The 26,904-nt window shown below is 34.0% G+C and overlaps 1 pseudogene; it reads right to left on the bottom strand.

Annotated features, from left to right (window-relative positions):
- Positions 1-3,650: 3,650 nt before the first annotated feature.
- On the bottom strand, positions 3,651-23,848 carry LOC126973746 (UDP-glucosyltransferase 2-like; annotated as a pseudogene).
- Positions 23,849-26,904: the final 3,056 nt, after the last annotated feature.

The following is a 26,904-nucleotide window of genomic DNA, read 5'->3' as shown; positions in this document are numbered from 1 at the left end:
GAAAATATCATAAAAATTACTCATAAATAGGTACTATAAAATAGTAAGTAAAATAACTCACCCATACAATGGCTAGACGCCAAATTTAAAAAATAAAAAACAGTCCGGTTCACCCGCTACTCGCTCGACGAGACACTTCTCCGTCGACAACAACAGACAAACTGCAGTCAGCACACAGCGGTGACTGTACTCTGTAGCACTCTGTACTCTATCGGGCCCGTATCGTATTGACTAGTTATTATTTCAGAAGAAAATAGTGAGGCGCAGCGTGCTATCGATCTCTTTGTTGAGTTTATTTATCGATAAATTACTGTCGGATAATGTAAATCAAATACGACTGTAATTTGCTAAGGTTTCCAAACAGCTATCTACAAGTTAGTTAGTTCTGATATATTAAAGAAATGAGACTAGTCTATTTATCCTTATAATAATCTATAGAAATTTACATTACAAATACACACCGTATGAATTTATGTTTTCAATTTGTTGTTAGGGTGATTGTTATCAGCTCAATATGAAGAACATCTAAACATATTATTTTTTCTGTGATTAACGCGAGTGTTACACATTTAAATAAAATAGTAAATATAATAATTAAATAATAAAAAAGGTAAATTTACCTTATGTAAAAAGTGGCTATAATAGTAAGCATTTAATTTAGTTTTATTTAAACATTTAAATAAACACTCATTAGGCTAGCAATTAGCATTAGTCAAAAGTTCTAAAATGTTGATAAATATTAACTTAATCTATTAACACTAATAATTGTTAGCTTTAATTTTTAGCGAAATTATAATAAATAATATATTGACATAACCTGTGTCGGTTTATGCGTGGTGTAAATGCATCACTTCGCTCACAACGACTGTACTCAAGAAGTATTTATATCAATGTTTTATTTTTATACATAAGAAGGTATATACTGTTAAATAACAAAATTACCTACTTTCATATTGTAATTGACTCACGCCGTTTTACTAAAGTATAAATGAATGAATATATGTGGGCCTGGCCTGAGACTGCGACTGATTTTTATAAATACCATATTAAGGGCCGATTTTTCAATCTTCATATAAATCACCAGATAACTATCGAGAGAATAAAATTAACTTACTGTTTATCTAACGATTAAAAGTTTTGAATTTTTCAATCGCTTTTTATCCAAAGAATGTCTGTAGTATTGTCGAAGCAACTTCACACTTCATACGTACAAGCGAGATGGACATATATATTATTTAACGCATAAGACAGAGAAAGGTCAAATGATGCTTGTTTGACATTAGACATTTATCACAACAATTAATAACAACAAATCTCTAATTAACTCGTTTATTTGTTCAGTTTATTTCAATTTTAAATTGTTTTACGTTGTTGTTGAGGAAATGGATTTCTTCTTCATTCGCGAAGTCGTCAACTGTCTCAAAAATATCCATTATATTATAATTTCTACTATATTAGATAGTTATAACATAAATTACGTGTGTAGTCGTCAAAAGATGATAGTAATTAGATCTTTTGACATGAGCATAGATAATACACTTATAACTAGGGAATGACTTATCTACAAATACAGCCTAAAAAACTTAAAAACACGTCCTAATTATCCCACCGATAGCTCTTAACCGGCTCTCAAAGGGGCCGATAAATATAATCACCCGATATAGTCTTAATTCGTTGGATAACTTCTATCTGCCTGTTGAAAAATTCGAAATTGCGCTATCCGTCGAATTTCTCTTATCTAGTTGTTTAACTGAGGATTGAAAAATCGGCCCTAAGCATAGTAGCATATATAGATTAACGTTTTCAGACAACATGCGCCCCGCACTAAAGGTCACGTGTGCGGCAATGAACGCCATTGTCATGACAACTGCGCATGACAGCTCAGAACGCGACCTCTATCATCAACACGCGGCAATTGTTTGATATATGATTCGTATTTCGTAGAAAATCTACACTAATCTGAAGTGAACAAAGGAATTTTGTTTGGCTTATACTTAAACTAGTAATTTTACTTTTAATTTATAACAGCAAATGATTTAACGATCGTTATGTGTGTATAATGTGAATGGACTTGTGGACTTTTTATATGAATAAAGGGACTAGACGAGCATGACGTTCAGCTGATGGTAATTGATACGCCCTGCCCGTTACAATGTAGTGCCGCTCAGGATTCATGAAAAGCCCAAAAATTCTGAGCGGCACTATAACTGCGCTCGTCACCTTGAGACATAAGATGTTAAGTCTCTTTGCTCAGTAATTTCACTAGCTACGGCGCTCTTCAGACCAAAACACAGTAATTTTTACTACTGCTTCACTGTAGAAATAGGCGCCGTTGTGGTACCCATAACCTAGCCGGCATCCTGTACAAAGGAGCCTCTCACTGGTGAAAAGGACTTATTGTTATAAAAGTCCAACTCAAATAATAAATTTAACATTATACTGATGAAGTTTTTTTTAAATCGGTCACGTTGCTTTTTTATGTAGGTATAGAGAGAATATGTGTAGATTTGTTTTAGGATTCACTTCTGAATAATCAAATAAAATTATGAGCTTTTAGTTTACACCTTTGAACTATGTTTGTTGTTATTACTTCATATTACACCATAGTTTCACTCTCTGGGCTTATTGAATATTGAGTTCACGAATTATAATAGAGGCGAGCAGATGTAGCGACACGAACCAGTTTTGCTAGAAATTTCTGCCAGGCGTCACAAACACTAGGCATTCAGGGTATGTTCCGATATGCACTGCGACCACTGTACAGTGTGACTATACATACCTCTTAGATATACTTCTTAGTAATTAGAATATGTTTGATTGTCTGTAAATAATGTAATATGTAAGTATTAACTGAAAAAGGAAATTCAAACTTATTGTTTCTTTGTAAAGAAGTGGCCTATTTCGTGGTCAAAAATCTTCTTTGGCCAAAGTTTTGAAAATAATTGGCTTTTCGTATAAAAAATCAGATAAAAGAAAAATATTAACACTGATATTGCTTATAAAAAAACCAAAATTGGAAAAATATTGTCTTTACGGACGAAATATGGTTCAACGCTAACCATACCATATCCTGGTCCTGGATTTACGATACTGCTGCAACGTAAATTTTAAACATTTTGTTTTAATTTTATTCAATAATAAATTATTCATATTGAATCATTCTGCTACTCCTAACATAGCATTATTTATTTCATCACACTGATTTTGCTGACGTTTGATTATAAATAACAAAGACGTGTTATTGGCAAACAAGACTATATGTTACTTGTTATTTATAAAAAATAGCAGATCACCAATATCAGAAACAGGAAAGGTCCCAGTATTGAGCCTTGAGGTACGCCCATTTAGGCCAAAGAACCAGAGGATTGCTTTCCATTTACATTTATAAAATGCATTGTTCCTTATAAATATGATTCTAACAGATTCAGCGAGACTTCTTGTACACCGTAATGATATAATTTATTAATAGAAATCTCATGGTGAACACAATCAAAAGAAATGACACTTATGAATGTTAAAAGTAATCACCACTCGGTCAACCTCTTTATGAAAAGAAGTGGAAATCGTTTAAATCAACATTTACATTTATTTCATCATTCATGTCTAAAAACTCACCACTTATGGCATCTTTTAAATAATTTAAAACTTACTGTTATCATCAATTACTTTTATTACAACTAGCGAGTCTTAATTTTGATTTGCATTATTAAGTTCCGCATCACATATTTCCACACAAGTCGTATACCAACAGCTACTACAACAGCTGATGCACCAAGCAGTGACAACATCGTCAATATAAACTACATCTCGTAGTACTGCACCCAGGTCATGTTGGCTGCGGCAGCCCGCAGGTGTGTCGCACCTCCGTGACGCAACACGTACTCCGTCCACCACACCGCTCGCTCCAGGCCGCTGTGAGGCTCATCCTTCATCAAGTCACGAAGTAGGACCATATTTTCTTTATAGCTGAAAAATAAAGAAAAGTTATGAATACACTGTTCTTTTTCTTACATGGCCAAATTATTTATTAAATTCAAATGGCATCTCTAACTTGATTATAAAGTATTGTGTATGTTTTTTATTTTAGATTGGAAAATGATTATAGTTGGACAACGCGATATCCACTCCTTCACCCCTGGATGTTCACTAATTGACCACTGGATGTCCACTAATTGACCGCCTATCGCAACGAATGGACGTTGAACGACGAGGCGGACCGCGTCGTGTTCTAGGTTACTTTAATGAGATACAAACAAAACATACTATATAGAAATCTACATAAAACGAGCTTTACATAATTAACATACTGTTAACAATTTAAGGAACCATGTATAACAATATCACTAAAGCCGTATCATCATCATATCATAGTCATCATTACAGAATTTTGAGAAGAAGTCATTGTTAGTCACAAAGTAGAAGTATACAGGTATGTTATGATATGCATCTTACAGTTTAACATAAATAAAATCCAAAGCAAGAAGCTACATACTGTACTAAGGGGAAGTTTAAAGTTTGCAAAGCAAATATTTTTGATGCTATACTTCTCTTGGCGCGTTGAGTAAAAATCGTCAGAGTGAATTTTTACGATGCGCACAAACTTTGAAACCCAAATTCGACATCGTGACGTAAGGTGGTTAATTAAACCATTTGTCTCATACTTCAGCTTCCATGACGCTATCTTGTCTCTACTCCCTCGATCACCCATGGATTACATCACCAGATCTAAGTTTTTTCTTGGATATGGGAGTACACCCATTAAAACGAAAAACAAACCAACATATTCAACGACGCGACGTAGTTGTGAGGTAAGAAACATACAAGCGAATAGTAACCTCCACGTTTTTGAAGTCGGTAGAAAATATGACTAGATTTGACACAATTTTAAATGGACATTAAATATAATTAACCTAGTATCATTCAACACAATATCGATTGCAGTTTTGAGTTTTTCTTCATCCAAAGTCTCGAAATCAAGTCTCAAACCAATTTTGTGCTGAACATATTTCTCCACATTATACCATTGGTCTGCAAACATTGGAATACCAATAACAGGAACCCCCGCATTGATGGCTTCTTCTGTAGATTGAAGACCTCCTTGTGTTATAAATAGTTTTACGCTTGGATGATCTAAAATGAAAGTATATTCATATTTTTTTGTTGTCTTAAAAAAAGGTTATAATGATAAACTGAACGTAATGATTAGTAATGGTTTGTATCTAATGGAAGAGTAATTGAACTTTGATTGAGTAATTTAATATAGTAAAATTACTTTTCAGAATTTACGACTACACGAAATTGAATTTGTACGAATATTTATGGATTATGCTGTAGGTACTTCAACCCGCGTCTTTAACGGGGTTTATAACTCCAACGATCCTAACCCAACGGATGTCGCCCCGGACAGCAGTCCAATATCTACATTGTTCAAACATCATGGCTAGGTAAACAAACAAATAAAAATTAAAAACCCAAAAACAAGTTACGTCTATTTGGCGATCACATAGCAAAGACATGATGTAGTAACATTTAATTGAAATTAATTCAGTAACATGATTTAATTAGAGGGAAATAAACTTACGCAATAGGTCCGATTGCGGTAACCATTTCGATATTTTAATATTTGGAGGTTTTCCTGGTAATTCGTCTATCTCCCATTTCCATAAGACATCATACGGCAAGTTTGAAAATACCCGTATGAATATTTGTAATGTTTCTTGGGGTAATTTCGACGACTGTGCATTACTACCGAAACTCAAGTAAATTACCCCATTTTTAGATGAATCCAAATAATCTTTGAGATCCTTAAAGAAGAAAAGAGAAAGTGCTGATTTCTATCTCTCTTTCTCTAGCAGAATAATAATAAACAAATGAAGTAGCAGATAACAAATAACACGGCTATAAATTGTTATCAAATAATCCCTTGGTTGCTTGATGCATCCTCTACTCTACAATATTTACCTGTGGTAGATCATTCTTTGGCTTTTCATAAATACCCCATATAGAAATGACATTTGGAGGAATTGGTTGGTTATCTACCCATATAGGGTGAATATTGAGAAACAACATTTCTATATTGTTTCTCAATACATCGTAATTCGGTAAATCATTCTCAATAATTCTCTGAAGTATTTTGTGTTCCTGCTTTTCTAAATTATAATAGGCTCTCATGACTTTCCAGTATTTATATAATTCACAAATTTTTTCCCAAAATGAACGCTGATATATTCTTTGACTTAACATTATTGGATATAATAAAGGGTGTGTCAGCGCTCCCACAACATCACCACTGTCCAACATCATCCCAAACGAGCTAACTTGTATAACAGGAACTTTATACAAATGTGAAAATATCAAAGATGGTCTGGAAACAGCTTCCAGCATTATTAAATCAAATTTGATATTTTTATTATGTATTATATCTTGAACACCTTTTGATAATAACTGAACTTCAATGAGCCTTACGTGGACGTCTAAAAGATCATAAATATTATCAAAAACAAAATCCTTAGTACCGAATTCAGGGTGTTCAATATAATTTTTTGTCCATATGTCGTATGAAACATCATGTACATCTATTTCTGTTAGATTTTCAAATTTGGAACTTGTGAACACTGGGTCGTTTGTAATAATGGTCACCTCGTGACCACGACGAGCCAATTCCTGCACCAAGGGGCGAAATACCACTTGATGACTTATTGATGGTGTTGGAATTACAGCCAGTATTCTTGATGCACTTATTCTCCCTATTATTATTATCATTATCAATAATTTAAACATCTTTAGAACGTTAACTAACCACACTAACTTTAAGTGAACTTATCATTCGATTTCTTAACTGTCGTAATGACTTTGGTTTTCAGACTCTTTAAATAATCATTAAAAGACATCTCATTTGATAATTATTAGGGTTCCTTTTAATTAAAGACTTTATATTACAATTTTTCGCGCTGTGTTCGGGATGACGTCATTCAGTTTTTTCCGTTCTTACGAACCGAACGCACCGAACCGGACGTTCGGTTTTTTTCCGATCGGAAACAATAAGAATAATGTGCGCCTTGTTGAATATTTTCTATGTAATTAGAGCATTCAGGTTTCCGAATCTGAATTCCTGACGGTTCGGTTTGTTCGAACAAAAAAAGCGGACGTTTGCGCTAGCCTCACGGAATTCCGAATCTGAATTCCTGATCAGGAAACCTAATCCGGTTTCCGAACGTTTGCGCCCAGCCTTAGGTACAAAATCATGCCGAGCGCATGTGAAATAAAATGGTAGTGTAAATTATAAGAATAAGAATGAAGCAAATAAATCGTAAGTATAATATATTTTAAAATCTTTAACATTGAAACTAAACCATTATTATACAATAGGGTATTTTATCAATTAACTGTAGGTATTTATTTTGAATCCCTATTTAGATTTATTGTTCTTTATAATTTTGATTATTTATTTACTTCACACAACACTTTAGCACAACATAATTATTATACGTATATATAGTAGTACGATATTCTCTAATTTCACACTTCTACGGAATAGAAAAACGTATCTGGAGCCCTATTACGAAAATCGAAATACGAAGTTTCGGTTGACGGATCGTACATTTTTCTATTACGAAAGTGTTTCGAATCCGAAGATCGAAACGAAGTTCGAGATTAGACATTTTGTCTTTCGTTTAGCTTATTCCTAAATTCACTCGACACATACGTTTTCGTTGTTTGACATTGTTATGGTCGTAACAACAACGTCACTTTTAACGACAGACTTATATGTTTCGTTTTAGATAAAACATTTTTATTTTATTATAAAATGGCACGTTTTTTAATGTACGAAGAGGTCTTCTTGTACGAAGAAAACCTTGAAAGAGCAAGAGAGCGACGTCGACTCCGGCAATATTTATTAAATAAACAAATTCCCGAAGGTTGATTCCCTAAATTGTTATGAATTATCGCCATAATCATACTTTATTTGAAAAACTTTGTGAAGAGATTATACTAATAAAGCCACTATAAATGTTTCTATTCTATTCTATTCTATTCTAAATAATACTTACTCGCATATATATAACTTTCACTTTACTTCTGAAAAAATTTAAACTAAAAAACCGCGAAAGTATGTTAAACTACCACAGACTAAATAAAAATATAATGCAATAGATGACATGATACGTCAAATTTAATTTAACTAATAAAGCATATTTTCTTGCAGTAAAATAGGATTATTTTTTAAATAGATAACTTAAACGGAATATAAAGCAATTCCATTATTTAAATACATGTTAACATAACGAAAAACTTATTTGTAAATTTCTAATTTGTTATCGGTTTTGGCACGATTTACCGGTAATATAAGTATGTACATTCATATCATCTTTGTACAATTTTTTTATGTCTATAGTTCCGAAACGAATTACGTCCGCACTATACGGATCCGAAGTACTTTGGTAATAGGATTTAAATCGAAGTTCGTCGTTCTTTCGTTTCGGACCGAAACTACGTATTTCGATTTTCGTAATAGATGCCCTGGTGTATCTGTTCGATACGATGACTCAACCAAGAATCCCTGAGAATGACCCACAAAAATTTGGGCACTCACTTTTAAAGGCAAGTGACAAACAATAATAATGAACGTCGTCTATTAGTACAGAGAACACCTGTACAACTATTAACCAAATAGATAAATTTACCTACTTGTTACTAATTTTATGCGATATGAAAATACGGAATAGAACTACAATAATAATGTTACAAAATAAAATATTTGCATATAAATTGTAAAACGTCGGTTTACTGCAAGAAAGAGATTACATGACAAAAACTGAACTATGAATTAATTAAGCTACTTTTTGTTTAAGTAATATTGTTTTTCCTATATCATCTTAAATATGGTTATGTTAAAGAAAAGTAAAATACTATTATATTGCTGAATATATTTACTATTAAAATCAATCGAGTTTTTTAAATATTAACAAGACATAATTTAAAAAATAAATAAAACGTCAAGTTAATGAATTCTTGCCATTGGGCCTTTGTTCGAGGTTTGAATTAAGTATATCTTGAAATAATAGTCTATTTTAAGAAATACATACTATTTGAATAAAAATAATTATTTTATTGTGGAAAAAGGGGGCAGATGGGCATGAGGATTACTTGACGGAAAGATATCACTGCCGCCCATGGAAAACTGCACCACCGGAGGGTTTGCAGATGCGTTACTGGCTTTTCAGGAAAAGGTGTGGAAAGGGAAGCAGAGTGGACCTACGGGGCTCTGGGGGAGGAAAAGGGGGTAGACCTACGGGACTGTGGTGGAGGTAAAGGGAGTGGACCTCCAGGACTCTCACTGACCAATCGAAACGCGACAACATAGCTGCCACTTCACGCCAATTTCGCATGGAGATTCATCACAATTCATCCGATCTCTCTTGAAACAATGAAGAAGCGTTTCTACGCAACGCCAGTTGATCGAACCGTTCACAGAGCACTGGGTCCTCTATGGGGTTCAAGCAGCCCTGTGTTGCACGGGTTGGTTCGAACTGATACTTGGGTGCGTCAGACCAGAGATGACAGCAATACTTATATGTGGCCGGACGTGTTTTGAAGAGCGCTAGAATGTAGACCGGGTTGTTTTGCTTTGCCTTCCAGATGACCGCGATGGCATTCGTTCTAGATTTTGAGACCTAGTATTCCGATACTGGGCGAGGCTTTAATGGAGGTGTTTTCGAAGTAAATGCGCAAACTTGAGTCTTCTGGGGGTCAAATTGGAAAAAGTTAATTTTACCCCATTCCGCGACTTTCTCAAGAGAGGACTCGATGGAAGACATAAGTTTCATCTGTCACTGGTCGACAATTTCCTAAGAGAAAATGCATGGCCCATGTATACGGCATCACCAGTACTGTCGTCTGCATATCCAACATATCATTGACATACAGAAGAAGCAAGAAGAAAAAACAGTGTAGGAGATAGCACACAGCCTTAGGGCACTCAGGCGTTCACGGGCTTCAGATTTGAGCAATAACCATCGACAACGATCTGTATGCTGCGCTGCATCCAGTGACTAAGCTGGAGATTCACTTGCATAAATTATAGGGAAGCCCAAATGATCGATGTTTTGAGAGATGCGCCTTGTGCCATACATGATCAAAGACCTTCGCTTTATCCAGGCTAACTGCCAGACCTTCTCCCTTCCTACTGATAGCCGCCGTCTATAGTTCCGCCTTTTTTCTACCTTTCTGTTTGATATAGCTAATCTTACAACTAAACTAAGGGCGGCTGAAACGTTTTAAGCCTAAGGTATTAAAAATGGTGTTAAAACATATAAAAAATATTTTTATATGAAGGCCTCCTCTCCTTTTATACATATCCATAAAGTGCTTTTAAAAAATATTCGCCGTCATTGCCTTGAAAATGCTCGTCAACTGCCGTCATCTCTTCTTCCCTCGGAAATTGTCACCATCGGAGGTCTTGCTTTACATAAGAAAATAGAAAATAATTACTGGGGGGTAGCTGGGTGGTTAATTTCTTCAAACCTTGTTTAATCTAGGGCACGCATTGCAACTCGCGCTAAGTTAAATAAGGCATCAAAAACAGGATACCACTTCACGCACTTTTGTCAGCAATGGGGCATAAAAATCCCATATCGATCTATCCTATAAATGTAATCGATGAGCAAAATTCCTTCACAATACCAAAAAATAGTGGCCATTAGCTTGGATACCAATTTTTCGTCTTTCAACAACCGTGGCGGTTTTTCCATTCCATCCGGATCATATTGTCGGATCCATGTTTCATTAACTGTGATAACAGTAGCATTTTTGGCATCTAGCGTGCGCACACCTTCTGCATATGCAAATGGTTGAAGTAGCCCATCACGCTCATTATCCTCAGTTGCACTTATTCCACCCCGCGAATTATCCTCCGTTGCACTTATACCACCCCGCACATTATCCTCCGTTGCACTTATCCCACCGAGCGCGTTATCCTCCGTTGCGCTTATCCCACCCCGCGCGATATCCACCATTGCAGTTATCCCACCCCGCGTTTCATTCCTGAGCTATTGCACCAATATTTGATTATAAACACTATTACAGATAGGTTTTAAGATAACAAAATTCACTTAATAATAATAGAGGGATAATTAATTCCATCATAGGTACTAACTGATTTAATCGATATAAAAATGAATTTACAACTTCATTAAAAGAGCTATGATAAATCATAAAAAAAAACAATAATAATTTTTTATAACCTTGAGGTAAGTAGTTTTATTCGTGTAAATGCTGAAAGGACGTCTGTTGAAAGGTCAATCGAGACAATTAGTGCTACAATTTAATGATTACTTGGAACAAGAAAATCAAAATGGCGGTCCGCTTATACCTGTCTCGCAAGTGCGGAACCGTGTTGCGGCCGCGTTGGTTATCAGTCTTACTATGACTAAAATACTAACGAAGCCTACGGCAGGAGTGACTTCGACCAAAAAAAGCCTTCTACACAAAAATGAAAACGCAGCTCGTGATGTGACAGCAGTTGACTATTTTGACGCTGACGCCATTCGTCCTCATGTATATAACTACTATCTGAATAAGGAAATGCCAACTTTAATAAAACTTATTGTGTCTGTGAAAAGAAGTGGCCTATTTCGTGGTTAAAAAATCTTCTTTGGCCAAAGTTTTGAAAGTAATTGGCTTTTCGTATAAAAAATCAGATAAAAGAGAAATATTTACGGTACTCACAGATATTGCTTATAAAAATATTAAAATTGGATAAATATTGTCCTTACGGATGAAATATGGTTCAACGCTAACCACACCGTATCCAGATCCCGGACTAACGACACTGCTGTATCCACCTCCAATTAGAAAAGGCGAACGCCTCATCATTTGCCACGCAGGTAAGCAAAAGGTTTTATACAAGATTCACTGCTGGAATTTAAATCAAAGAAGTCTATTACCATGATAAAATTTATGAGGAGGTGTATGGAGTGTGGTTAAAGAAGATTCTTCTATCATCGGAAGAACCATCAATAAGTTTAATTGATAGCGTGCCCTACCACTCTCGCAAATTGACAAAATGCCAAGGCAAACCAATAAAAAATATGAAATTATGAATTCGGTACGCGAAATGAAGAAAACGTGGTGATGTTAAAAATTAGAAAATAAACCAAAACGATATGTGATCGATGAAATAGTTGCAGAATATGGTCATATCGTCCTTAGGATTCCTCCATATCACTGCCAATACAACGCCATAGAACTTATATGGGCACAAGTAAAAGGGCATGTTGCAAAAACAATTCCCCCATTCACTGCGAATAAAATGTTGCAATAACTAAAAAATGCTTGCACCTACGTCACGGCCGAGAACTGGGCAAATGTGGTGGACAGATTTCTGGTTGGGAACGTAACATTGCACTTGATAATTAGAGCTAATCATTAATATTACTGAAGTCAAAGTCAAAAATATTTTATCGACATAAAATCAACAGATTGCTTGTCAACGTCAATCACCAATCATCAAATACATAATTCCACAAAAGCTTAAACATATATCTTTTAAAAATAATACAATCCAGTAAATAAATACAAGGATGAACCATAAAATCCATAAAAAATAACAACTATAATACTATTCAATTCCACTGTTTACTGTAATATCGTTTACGTAATCTTCAATACTGTAATAAGCCTTTGAGCTCATGTCAATTTGTGTTTAATAAAAGATTTAATTTTTTTTATTGATAATTCAGGTACACTTTTTGCTAATTTTGTGTAAAATTTAATACCATTGCATGCAAAAATAATTGTCTATTTTACAGAGCCTAGAAGGGGGCATAGAAGCTTGTAGTTATTTCTAGTGTTTAAATTATGGTTGTCACTTATTTTAATGTATAAGTTATAATTTAATAATATATAAGTTTATGGTCGTGCAGGAGATTGCTATAAATATATTGGCCGTCATATGAATTTTTCCCTTAGTGATTCTCGTGGGCTCATTTGCTATATGAAGTATAGTAGTATCTTTTATGAAGTATGAAGATATTATTTACTTCCGCTCCACTACCCCATAGTATAATGCCATTCGACATAACGCTAAGAAAATAGCTAAAATAGATAATTCTTGCTATATCTATATCAGTAAGTTCTCGTATCCTTTTTTACAGCAATAGCTGATGAACTTAATTTACTAGTTAAATTGTGTAAATGAGTCCCCCTCATTCAAGTTTGGAATCTAATATTACACCCAAAAATACTGCAATAACATTCATTTTCAATTCTGTGTCATTAATATTTACTTTTGTGTGTACTTTCCTTACATTTGGCAATGTAAATTTTAAACATTGTTTTAATTTTATTCAATAATAAATTATTCATATTGAACAATTTTTATACTCCTAACAAAACATTATTTATTTCATCACACTGATCTTGCTGACGATTGATTATATAAAACAAAGACGTGTCATCGGCAAACAGACTATATGATACTTGTTATTTATAAAAAATAGCAGATCAGCAATATCAGAAACAGGAAAGGTCCCAGTATTGAGCCTTGAGGTACGCCCATTTAGGCTAAAAAACCAGAGGATTGCTTTCCATTTACATTTATAAATTTCATTCTTCCTTGTAAATATGATTCTAACAGATTCAGCGAGACTTCTCGTACACCGTAATGATATAATTTATTAATAAGAATCGTGGTGAACCCAATCAAACGCTTTTGTCGGGTCACAAAAGCCCCTAAAGTATCAAAAGAATCTTCCCAAGCTTCAAAAGGATTCTTTCAAAAGATTTTTTCGTTGATGAACCTCGAGTTAAACTAAATTGATTTCTGTACATTAAGTTATTTACATAGAAATGTTTCGTCAACTGCAGCAAAATATTTTTTTCAAAAACTTTGCTAATAGTAAGTAAGACTGATGTAGGTCTATAACTTAGTAAATCAGAAAAAACACCCTCATCAATACAGCTGTTATAAATAAAGAGCAATAATTTCAATTAAGGATTTAAAAATATGAACTGACACACCCGTTGTTAAGTAATAATATAATAGGGAATTATATGAAAAAAAATTACTTGTACATTCTATTTAATATAATTTCTCGAACGAGTCTTCGGACGAATTAAGAATAATGATGATTCTGACGGCTAATGTTAATAAGAGGAATTAAATTATTTTAGTTGTTTTATTTGTAAGTAAGTAATAAGAAGAAAGTATAACTTTATAAAATGTTGATGTTTTGGTTCCAGCCTTAAAATTTTGTTGTCTTCCTGATTAAATAACATAATATTACACCTTACCTACAAAATATATGAATTTATTTTTACCGATTATTTGTAATCTGTGGCACAAACGTAGCAATCGATATACTGTGTACGCATCACTTAAGGCGCTATAGTCCTAAAAAGCAACATTTTTAAAAATCTACTTAAAATACTTCTACAAATACTACGGTTCCAATTTTTTGACATGTTTATCTTCATTTCTTGATCTAAATTATCGCTGTTTCGAAAATACGATTACGAAAAAAATCTCGATAGATTTATTTTTGAAAAATAGTCTTTTTTATTTGAATTGTTTATATTATCATAAAACTATGATATCTATAAACACAAAACTTATTTTATTCGATAGTTTATTAGTATTTATAAGTTTTCACTGTGGGATTTATCAATACGCTTTGTTTTATATTAATTTTTTTCGTAATAAACCAAACGCGACGCCTTGGTTGCATGCTCGCTCAAGCCAGCAGTACGCCCGTGACCACTGTCAAGGAAGGTACTGTGTTCGTGTCTCTCGGGCTCACGTTACGTAAGATTTTAGCAAACAAGTACAAAGCGGGAATCATAGTAAAAAAATAATGATGATGCGACAGCTTATTTGTTGGAATATATAAGTAAATGTAAGTCGGAAAGTACTAAAATAAAATTTACGTAATATTATTTTGAATATTATGCCACGAGGGATTTTTGTATATATGTACTTTAGGGAAGATAGATAAATCCAAGATGACCGCCGCACAAAATTATGATTTCAGCAATATGGAAATCGTGTCCGAGGTTCTCGAGGGTGCAGAGAACGATTTTGTGATCATTTTTGAAATCCAAGATGGCCGCCGCACAAAATTATGATTTCAGCAATATGGATATCGTGTTCGAGGGTGCAGAGAACGATTGTGTGATCATATTTGAAATCCAAGATGGCCGCCGCACAATATTATGATTTCAGCAATATGGATATCGTGTCCGAGGTTCTCGAGGGTGCAGAGAACGATTCTGTGATCATTTTTGAATTCAAAGATGGCCGCCGCTCATAATTATGATTTCAGCAATATGGATATCGTGTCCGAGGTTCTCGAGGGTGCAGATAACGATTTTGTGATCATTTTTGAAATCCAAGATGGCCGCCGCACAAAATTATGATTTCAGCAATATGGATATCGTGTTCGAGGGTGCAGAGAACGATTGTGTGATCATTTTTGAATTCAAAGATGGCCGCCGCTCATAATTATGATTTCAGCAATATGGATATCGTGTCCGAGGTTCTCGAGGGTGCAGATAACGATTTTGTGATCATTTTTGAAATCCAAGATGGCCGCCGCACAAAATTATGATTTCAGCAATATGGATATCGTGTTCGAGGGTGCAGAGAACGATTCTGTGATCATTTTTGAATTCAAAGATGGCCGCCGCTCATAATTATGATTTCAGCAATATGGATATCGTGTCCGAGGTTCTCGAGGGTGCAGATAACGATTTTGTGATCATTTTTGAAATCCAAGATGGCCGCCGCACAAAATTATGATTTCAGCAATATGGATGTCGTGTTCGAGGGTGCAGAGAACGATTGTGTGATCATATTTGAAATCCAAGATGGCCGCCGCACAATATTATGATTTCAGCAATATGGATATCGTGTCCGAGGTTCTCGAGGGTGCAGAGAACGATTCTGTGATCATTTTTGAATTCAAAGATGGCCGCCGCTCATAATTATGATTTCAGCAATATGGATATCGTGTCCGAGGTTCTCGAGGGTGCAGAGAACGATTTTGGGATCATTATTGAAATCCAAGATGGCCGCCACACAAAATTATGATGTCAGCAATATGGATATCGTGTCCGAGGTTCTCGAGGGTGCAGAGAACGATTCTGTGATCATTTTTGAATTCAAATATATATATATATATAAATGAAATAAAATATCACACAATCGTTCTCTGCACCCTCGAGAACCTCGGATACGATACCCAAATTATTGAAATCATAATTTTGCGCGGCGGCCATCTTGGATTTCAAAAATGATCCCAAATTAGTTCTCTACACCTTCGAGAATCAAGGATACGATATCCATAATGTTGAAATCATAATTTTGCGCGTAATATAACATTTCTCTCATACGTCGATAAAAAAGATTTACTTCAAAAATGCATAAAAAATATTATCACAGTAATTCCGTACTCTAGCACAACTGTAAGTTTTAAAAAATATTACGCGGTCCTTCTGGGCCGGCGGTCGTTGACCCGCATCGCTCGGTTCGTTCTCAGCCATGCACGACGCCCGTGTGTACCTATCGAATCTAACGTTCGTGCAATTTTTACCTAAGTGTTGGGAAAACCTCGCCTTAAGGCCGGGTACCGGCCGTATCAGGCCAAAAAATAGGAATCGTTAAAAATAATACAATATTGTGAACAAAAATGTTTTATGTGCATAATTTTGTCAAAAACACTTTAAGTCTAAAAAATTTCTACAATTTTCTTACTTGTATGAAATAGTTTGAAGTTCCCAACATTATCAGTTTACTCTAAAAATCGTTCACATTCAATTGGCGTGTGCTTTGTCTCGGTTGTGATTCATCAGGGTCAACATTTTCGTTTTCATCTTGATCATCAGGGGGAATGTTTTCGTTATTATCTTGCATGGATAAGTTTCTAATGGGCATACCACCTACATTTCTGCTGTCTATGATTTCGGGTAGCAAGCATTTCATGTAAAATTTTATCAATTTCGGTTTCATTTTAGTTTCCCAAAATAAATCATCTTTTTCTATGAATTTTGTGTATACATTTTCATTCTCGCCTGCCCATAAAGCCAAAAGACACTGTTGTCGTTCTGACATATGTAGCTGGCCTTGTATCTGATAGTACCAGTTTGAGTTTTATTTACCGTTGTAGTTTTAGTATTTATATTATATTTTAAAATTTCTATTTTGTTTTCTTGCATACAATTAGAAAGTCCTTTTTTGTGTGCTGTAATTGGACACTTAACTTCGACTATAGTATCTTCTCCAATTAAACCATCAGGCATTGCCCCAATAAAAGGGTATTCTTTATCTATAAATAAACCACATGGCTCAATGATAATATTTTCCTGCTGCTGCAACTGCAGCATAGCTTGCTGCTCATGCTCAACTCCATGTGCGATAGATGTGAGATGGGCCAAATTTTTTTTGTACAATAGGTTTTTAACGAGGGGAGCTGTATCTAATGTGTCTTTTCTTTTACATATTGGTCCAAAGTTGGAAGCAGTTATTATATTTTTTCTTATTTTGAGCCACTCGCTACTGTCTCTTAGTAATATTGTAGACCTCTCTACTTTGTGTCGATCAGATGTTAGTGTTTCCAGATTTTTGAGAAAATGTTCTTTTGATTTGTCATATTCTTTTTGCGACATATCGGGCAATGAACAAGCTGGACCATAGTCGTGTTGCACTTTATTTAAATCTTTTAGAACTCTACGTTTCTTTACTGGGTGTTCCATGTTTAATTTTCGTTTTTTCGCACGTCTCTTCTCAATTTCTTCAGCTAAACCTCCGGGAGCGTTACTTGTTATAGCTTTTTGTATTGTTGATACTGCAGATTTTGTGTTGAAGGAAACAACGGCTGCCGCGCATCTTCCTTGATAGCCCCCTTTTAAAGTAAAATTGATACGTTTACTTCCAGTAAGTTTTGCTATAACGCTGTTGAAGCACTCTACGGTATTTGTGTTCACGTCTTCAATCCATCTACGTGACTTTGAAGCCACGTTGGACACAATAGCGTTTATTCTAAATATAAATGTGGAATTTTCAATCTTTTGCAGTTCGCCGCCACAGTTTTTATCTTTATCACAAAACTAATTTTGACATAGTTGATGATTCCCATAAGCATGAGATAAAGAGTTAATAATATCGTTGTGCAAAATGGATATTGCTACATTTTTAGGACTCTGCGAGGCCTTGTGATGTATAATAGATTTCACTATTGCCATTCGCATTGTCATAATTTTTTGATTTGTGAGGGTTTTTCGGTGCGCCAATATGTGTTTAGTTTCTGTGGTGACTACTCTTAGCTTTTTGCGAAAATTGCGCAATATATGATTGCGGCACTCTAATTTTTCAACCGTCAAACTTTGACTTTCATAAGGATTTGAGACAAGTATTTTAGAGTAGGTCGAAGAATCACCATCTCCTACTATATATATTCTGCCATATATTATACCATACATGGAAATTGAGCTTTTGAAACCTTCAACGCTTATGTCGGCTTCCATTGAACTAGACGATCCCTGAAAATTTTTGAAACACAAGTGGTCTTATGATGCAGTTTTTTTATTTTCGGCTCGGGCACATACGAGAAAATATTTATTTCTGACACCGAAGTACAAAACTTCACCCGTATTTCTGCCAATTATGGCTGCTGCACCTGATGAAGTTTTATAGTTTGAACAATATGACCTGGCACACCATGCTCCATCCACATAGACATCTATGACAGCATAACCGTTTTTGGTCCGGCCATCTGCTATAGCAATTTCTTTTTCTTTATTGGTAGCGGCTTCCATTGTTTCACATGCAGTTTCTTCCCATTTCTTATAAAGTTTATTTTGCATTTGATTAAAGAATTTTGTAGAAAATATAGGAATGTTTATTGCTGAAAATAACTCTTCAATCTGAGAAAAACCTATACCAGAGGCTACAACTCCAGTGGTAGCAGTTATATTAGCATCTACATGCTCGGTATCTTTGGTGTTTTCAGATGAAATAGAACAAATTTCTTTACACATATTACATTTAAATTTAAAGATTGAAATCAGTCCATGTCTTCTTTCACCAACTAAGCAGAAATTGCTTGATTTACAATCAAATAGATCAATGTGGCGTGCATTTTCTTGGAATTTTTGTAAAAAATAATTTATATCAATTATTCGCCGTCCTGATAAGGGTTGGAAATGGCTTTCCTTGTTATACATTTCAGTTATGAATGCGCCTTCATTTCCATCATTTTCTCTGTAACAATATAAAATAAGTTTTTGAGATAGTATAACGTGGAACCTACAGAACTGATGTTGAAAAACAATTTTATAAAAAATATCATGGAATTTTAGAACTCCGTCGTTATTATAATTAGGTATAGAACACAATTTTAAATAGACAAGTCATACAAGACAAAGTTTATATACGTTGATCATGAATAATAATAATAATAATATAAAAATAAAAATCGTAAAAACGTGTGTATTTGTTATGTCAGTACTGATAACTTACTGAGTAGTTTCAGAATGTACTATTGGTTCTTGCGTAGATAACGAAGACATTGGTAGGAGTACATCTTGTATAGTATCATAATTCGGTGTTTTCGATGTCCTGGAATAATAATTATTTGTTTACTATTAATGTTTATTAGATACCGCGTAAAACCAATTTTATTTTTTTATGCCTCTGAACGACAACAGAAAAAAACTTACTTATTCGCAGAGGGTTGCAAATCAACAGGCTCTAATGTTATATAAGATGCGTGAGTCTTACTAGACGTATCGTTACACGGTTTTCTGAAATAAAACACTTCTTTATAATGCTGTATAAAAAAATGAAGTTGCAAAAAAATATTCAATTAATTTTTGCATGAGTCGCTAAAAGACTTGCGGGGCTAGTTTCAGCGAACGACGAAATTTTTTTTTATCACAATTTCAACTTGCCTAAAGAACCATCCCAAAATTCGTCGAGATCTCTCTGACTACGTCTATTGCCATATCAATATATGGGTGTTGATGTGTTCAGTGTTTCCAAAGTAAATATTCGCTATCATTGATGAATGTAATTACAAATACTGGCAGGGATATATTCTTGAAGTTCAAACACGGGCGCAGAGTTAGGTATCTTGTGCGCTTTCTAGTAGGTGCTTTCTACTATATATTCTGAGGGAGCGAGAGTGAGTGAGAAAATAAAGAGAGCACTTACTATTCCTCCTTGTTTCTTTTTCCAACAAATAAACCTTTTTTATTTCGAGTCATTTTTGAACTGAAACAATAGAATATAGTATTATAAAAGATTGGAACCCACATCGAATGCGTTTCACTACTGGAGGGTAATATTTGTTTTTAATACTGTTACTGTGGTCAATAGCAATAAATGAATAAAAAGTATAACTCACCATATTTCTTTCGCAATTCTTTTCGCCTTCAAATGTGATTTACACCTAATTTTATTTCTTTTATTTGCCATTTTAAAAAACAATCACAAATATACTGTCTTAAGAGTTGTAAGTACCTATACAAAATATTTACACAATAACTAATAAGAAATAATCACATAAACTTTATCCTTACAAATACAATAACGCAAAATAATAAATTCACAATCTATTTTATATCGTATACTATTTACGGAACAGAAAAGAAGCGCGCGCGCAATAATTTGACGCAGGTCTCACCTCGATAACGTCCCGCGAGACACTGGCGAACGACAAACGGATCAAAAATCACTTGAATAATCCATAAAAAAATAAATGTAATGAAAAAAAAACGATCAGGTAGAATCGATTCCAACATTAATAACCTATAAAGTGATATTAATTATAGGAGAAAAGGAGTTTTATAACATGTTTAAAATGGACTTTGTTTTGAAAAAAAACTGTAAATCGAAGTGCGTTCGGGATTTTTTTCTATCGAGAAAATTGTATTGTATCGTGTATTAAACGGGTACATGGTAAGAAGAAAGAGTGGATCCTAAAATCTATATTTATTTCAGTTTCTGAATGTTATTATTTACCTATCAAAAATGAATTCTAAAAGTGGCATAAACGGAATAACCTGGCCTCAAGTGGCAGTACCTGAGCTGTCAAAAAACTATTAAGAATGGACGACGACGAAACGAATTATAATAGGTGATTTATTCAATGATTTTGGTCAAAGAAATGTCACTTATGAATGTTAAAAGTTAAGGTTAAAAGTTATTACTGCTTTTAAATCAACATTTACATTTATTTTATCTTTCATGTCTAAAATCTCATCTCTTATGGCATCTTTTAAATCATTTAAAACTAACTGTTATCATCAATTACTTTTATTACAACTAGCGAGTCTTAATTTTGATTTGCGTTATTAAGTTCCGCATCACATATTTCCACACAAGGCGTATACCAACAGCTACAACAACAGCTGATGCACCAAGCAGTGACAACATCGTCAATATAAACTGCATCGCGTAGTATTGCACCCAGGACATGTTGGCTGCGGCAGCCCGCAGGTGTGTCGCACCTCCGTGACGCAACACGTACTCCGTCCACCACACCGCTCGCTCCAGGCCGCTGTGAGGCTCATCCTTCATCAAGTCACGAAGTAGGACCATATTTTCTTTATAGCTGAAAAAAAAGAAAAGTTATGAATACACTATTCTTTTTCTTACATGGCCAAATTATTATATTTAAATGGCATCTCTAACTTGATTATAAAGTATTGTTTAGTGGTAGTTTAGTAGATGATTAATTAAACCATTTGTATCATACTTAAGCTTCCATGACGCTATCTTGTCTCTACTCCCTCGATTACCCGTGGATTACATCACCAGATCGAAGTTTTTTTATAATAGGACCATGGATATGGGAGTACACCCAATAAAACGAAAAACAAACCAACATATTCAACGACGGAGTTGTGAGGTAAGAAACATACAAGCGAATAGCAACCTCCTCGTTTTTGAATTCGGTAGAAAATATGACTAGATTTGACACAATTTTAAATGAACATTAAATATAATTAACCTAGTATCATTCAACACAATATCGATTGCAGTTTTGAGTTTTTCTTCATTCAAAGTCTCGAAATCAAGTCTCAAACCAATTTTGTGCTGAACATATTTCTCCACATTATACCATTGGTCTGCAAACATTGGGATACCAATAACAGGAACCCCCGCATTGATGGCTTCTTCTGTAGATTGAAGACCTCCTTGTGTTATAAATAGTTTTACGCTTGGGTGATCTAAAATGAAAATATATTCAAATTTTATTTAATTTTTTTTAAAACAAGTTAATAATGATAAACTGAACGTAATGATAAGCAATGATTATTACTAGTATTTAATGGAAGAGTAATTGAACTTTGATTGAGTAATTTAATAAAGTAAAATTACTTCCGAGAATTTACGAGTACACAAAACCGCGTCTTTGATCCTAACCCAACGGATGTTACCGCGGCCAACAGTCCAATATCTACATTGTTCGAAAATCATGAATGATTTATTCAACAAAATGGTAAGTCGGTAAGTTGAACAAACAAAACAAATTAAAAACCCTAAAACAAGTTACGTCCATTTGGTGACCACATAGCAAAGACATCATGTCTTAGTAACTACTGTCGTTGTAGTAACATTTAATTGAAATTAATTCAGTAACACGATTTAATTAGAGGGAAATAAACTTACGCAACAGGTCCGATTGCGGCAACCATTTCGATATTTTAGTATTTGGAGGTTTTCCTGGTAATTCGTCTGTCTCCCATTTCCATAAGATATCATACGGCAAGTTTGAAAATACCCCATTGAACATTTGTATTTTTTCTCGGGGCAATTTCGACGACTGTGCATTACTACCGAAACTCAAGTATATTACCCCATTTTTGGATGAATCCAAATAATCTTGGAGGTCCTAAAAGAAGAAAAGAGCAAGTGATGAATTCGATAAATCAATTACTCTAGTAAAACAATATTAAACAAATGAAGCAGAAGAAATAACAGAAACACGGCTAAAAATTGTCACCAGGATTCTCTACTCAATAATTTTTACCTGTGGTAGATCATGCTTTGGCTTTTCATAAATACCCCATAAAAAGACGACATTTGCAGGAATTGGTTGGCTATCTGCCCATATAGGGTGAATATTGAGGAAAAAAAATCTATATTGTTTTTCAGTACATCGTAATTCGGTAAATCATTTTCTATAATTCTCTGAAGTATCTTAAGTTCCTGCTTTTCTATATTTTGAAAGGCTCTCATGACTTTCCAGTATTTATATAATTCATAAATATTTTCCCAAAATGAATGCTGATATGTTCTTTGACTTATCATCATTGGGTATAATAAAGGGTGTGTCGGCGCTCCTACAATATCACCACTGTCAAATACCATCCCAAGCGAGCTAACTTGTATTACAGGAACTTTATACAAATGTGAAAATATCAATGATGGTCTGGAAACAGCTTCCAAAATTAGTAAATCAAATTCGATATTTGTATTATTTACTAAATCTCGAACACCTTTTGATAATAACTGACCTTCAATAAACCTAGCGTGTAGTTCTAAAAGATCATAAATATTATCAAACATAAAATTCTTAGTACCGAATTCAGGATGGTCAATAAACTTTTTTGTCCATATGTCGTATGAAACATCATGTACATCTATTTCTGTTAGATTTTCAAATTTCGAACTTGTGAACACTGGGTCGGTTGTAATAATGGTCACCTCATGACCACGACGAGCCAATTCCTGCACCAAGGGGCGAAATACCACTTGATGACTTATTGATGGTGTTGGAATTACAGCTAGTATTCTTGATGCACTAATTCTCCCTATTATTATTATAATTATCAATAATTTAAACATCTTTAGAACGTTAACTAACCACACTAACCTTAAGTAAACTTATGATTCGATTTCTTAATTGTACGTGATGACTTTGGCTTTAAGACTCTTTAAATAATCATTAAAAGATATCTGTTTTGATAGTTATTAGGGTTCCTTTTAATTAAAGACTTTATATAACAATTTTTTGTTATGATCAATTAAATTAAGTTTTGTACTGGGCACCGAGCGATTGATATTGGATTAGTAGTTTAATGTTAGGCGTGTGTCACTCTGCACTTTAGGTACAAAATCATGCCGAGCGCGTGTGAAATAAAATGGTGGTGTAAATTATTAGAATAAGATTGGAGCAAATAAATGGCAAGTATAATATATTTTAATAGCATTAACATTGAAACTAAACCTTTATTATCCAAGAGAGTATTTGATCAATTAACTTTATTTACTTTGAATTACTATTTAAATTTATTAGTCTTAATAATTATAATTATTTATTATTTATTTACTTCACACAACATACGTATATATAGTTATAATATAATTTTCTACATTTACAATTCTACGGAACGGGAAAATTACTTATCTGGTGATATGTCCGGTACGATGACTCAACCAAAAATCCCTGAGAATGACCCATAAAACATTGGACACTCACTTTTATAGGCAGTGACAAACAATAATAATTAACGTCATCTATTAGTGCAGAGAACACCTGAACAAGTTCTATTAACCAAATAGATAAAGTACTTGTTACAAATATGTTTATGCGACATAAATGTACGGAATAGAACTATGATAATTATGTTACGAAATAATAGATTTGCATGTGAATAAGTGGATTTAACTAATTAACTATCCAATTTGTTATGTTTTTAATGTGATAGCCTTCACTTATAGGATTAAAACACAAATAAAATTCAATTCAATTATATAAACGATGCGGGACTCTAACCCACGAACTCTCGCGTTCCGTGCGAGTTCTCTTCTAATTGAGCTAACCGTTCGAGTGATGTATCGTCATAAAATCTTGTATACTTTGTTCAAGTCTCAGCACTCGCACGGAACATAGGTCCCCCATAGTTCATAAAATTTTGTTTTCAAAAAGTCTGCTAAAAGATAAACGTCGCTGTGATTTACAGCTCGTGTTATGACATTGATGAAGAGATTGAAAAACAATGGCCCCTGAATGGAGCCCTGAGGTATACTAGAAGACGCAACAAATGGTTGAGTTTCTTTTCCATCCATTAATACTCTCGCCCATCGCTTTGAAAGGTAGGAAGCACACCATTTTAGAAGGTTGGTGTTTATTCCGAATCTATGTAAAAATCCAATGCGAATGGTTTACCTTGTCAGTCGCTTTTGAATAGTCAGTATAGACCGCGTCTACTGTTTTGATCTACCGTTTCTTTCAATTTGGACATAAAAGTATAAGATTTGTATAAGTACTAATGTTCAAAAAGAAGAAGTATTCCTAAGAAAAAAACTTAAGAAGTTTTAATAACTTAATGCTACGTCCACCAAGATATAATACGGTAAAATGAACTCAACAAACTTCCATATACTATAAAAGACATTAAAAGTACCGCATTATTTAAAAAAAAAACTAAAAGCACATATTATAAATAACAATGCTATATGAATATAATAATTATATATAATTTTAAGTAAATTTAATAAATAATGTTAATTTTATGTTTCTAAGTATTTTTTAACCTTAAATTTGTTTCGAATAATAATATAAATATTATCATTATAATAATTAATATGGATTAAAAAAATGCTCGATTGCACAATCACACAAATAAACATGTATTTATTTTCTTTATGTTTGCTTACTTGTACTATTGTTCAAACCGTAGGTAATATTTTAGTTTACTTCAACTATTGTCTATATAGATCGTTAGCCACATGATGTTGTTTTGTTGAGCAATTTTTATGTACCTTAATTTTTTATAATTGTTTACTTTATTTGTTTTGCCTGCTTAGTCATATTACCTATTTTGTATTGTATATTAACGCGAAATTCTCAAGTATTTCATGTTAAATCTTATTAGAATAAATGTCTTTAAACCGATCCCTCCCTACTCTGTGCAAATTGGAATTTTGCTTATGATTGGTTTATTCGGACGTATAACGTTTCCCGCGTTTATTTGCAAGGCTGCTTGACATTCGGAAAACTTCAGAATTATATGAGAATTATCATTGTATTTACAGTGTTATCAGCGATATAGTCAACATTTTGCATATTCTTGGTGAATAAGCGCGTGCGTAGGAAAACATATGATATTAAAAATGAAAATCAGTGATGGCGAAACAATAGACTGACATGACCTGAGATTCCGAGGAAGAGATGGTCTGCAGCTGGGGGCCCCCGCTAATCCTCTAGGAACTCCTGGTGCTAAACTTGCTTTACTATCCTCTCGGCGTTTGTAGAATGTGAATTATGTGAATTGGATTACACCGACAACTTTGATGCGATGGGATTGGGTCGTTGACCACTGATGAAGTATTAATTAGTATGCGTATTGAGTGCGACTGTTCGATGCTCGGTGACAAATTTGTTACTACACAAATAAAATTTGAAAACAAAATTTAATGAACTATGCAGGACTCGAACCCACAGCCTCTCGCGCATTGCGAGTGCTCTTCCAACTGGGCTAACCGTTCGAGTTACGTATTGTCATAAAATCTTGTATGCTTTGTTAAATACGCGAGTCCCGCATCGTTCATAAAATTTTGTTTTCAAATTTTAATTGTGTATTATTAATTAATTGTTTCTAGTATTAATTCTAGAAGTGAGGGCCATTCATATCACTTTAAAAACATAACAAATTGGTTAAATCAGATACCGATGCGTCTGTTGTCTATAGGCATCTCTCTTTTTCTACAGGCTACTGTACTCTAATTTGCCATAACAAAATTACAACAAAGAAAATAAACAATTGCGGCGCATACATTTGCCTTAATCTCAGTGAAAAAGTATACGATACTATAAAAGTATTTGTGGCCACTTGCTAATATCACGGCGTGGAGTCCTTCTTTTTTTACTCGTCCGTGTGCCAAATATTATTAACTAT

Source organism: Leptidea sinapis, chromosome 30, assembly GCF_905404315.1.
Source record: "Leptidea sinapis chromosome 30, ilLepSina1.1, whole genome shotgun sequence".
NCBI lineage: Eukaryota > Metazoa > Arthropoda > Insecta > Lepidoptera > Pieridae > Leptidea > Leptidea sinapis.
This window is presented reverse-complemented; position numbering and strand designations above follow the sequence as displayed.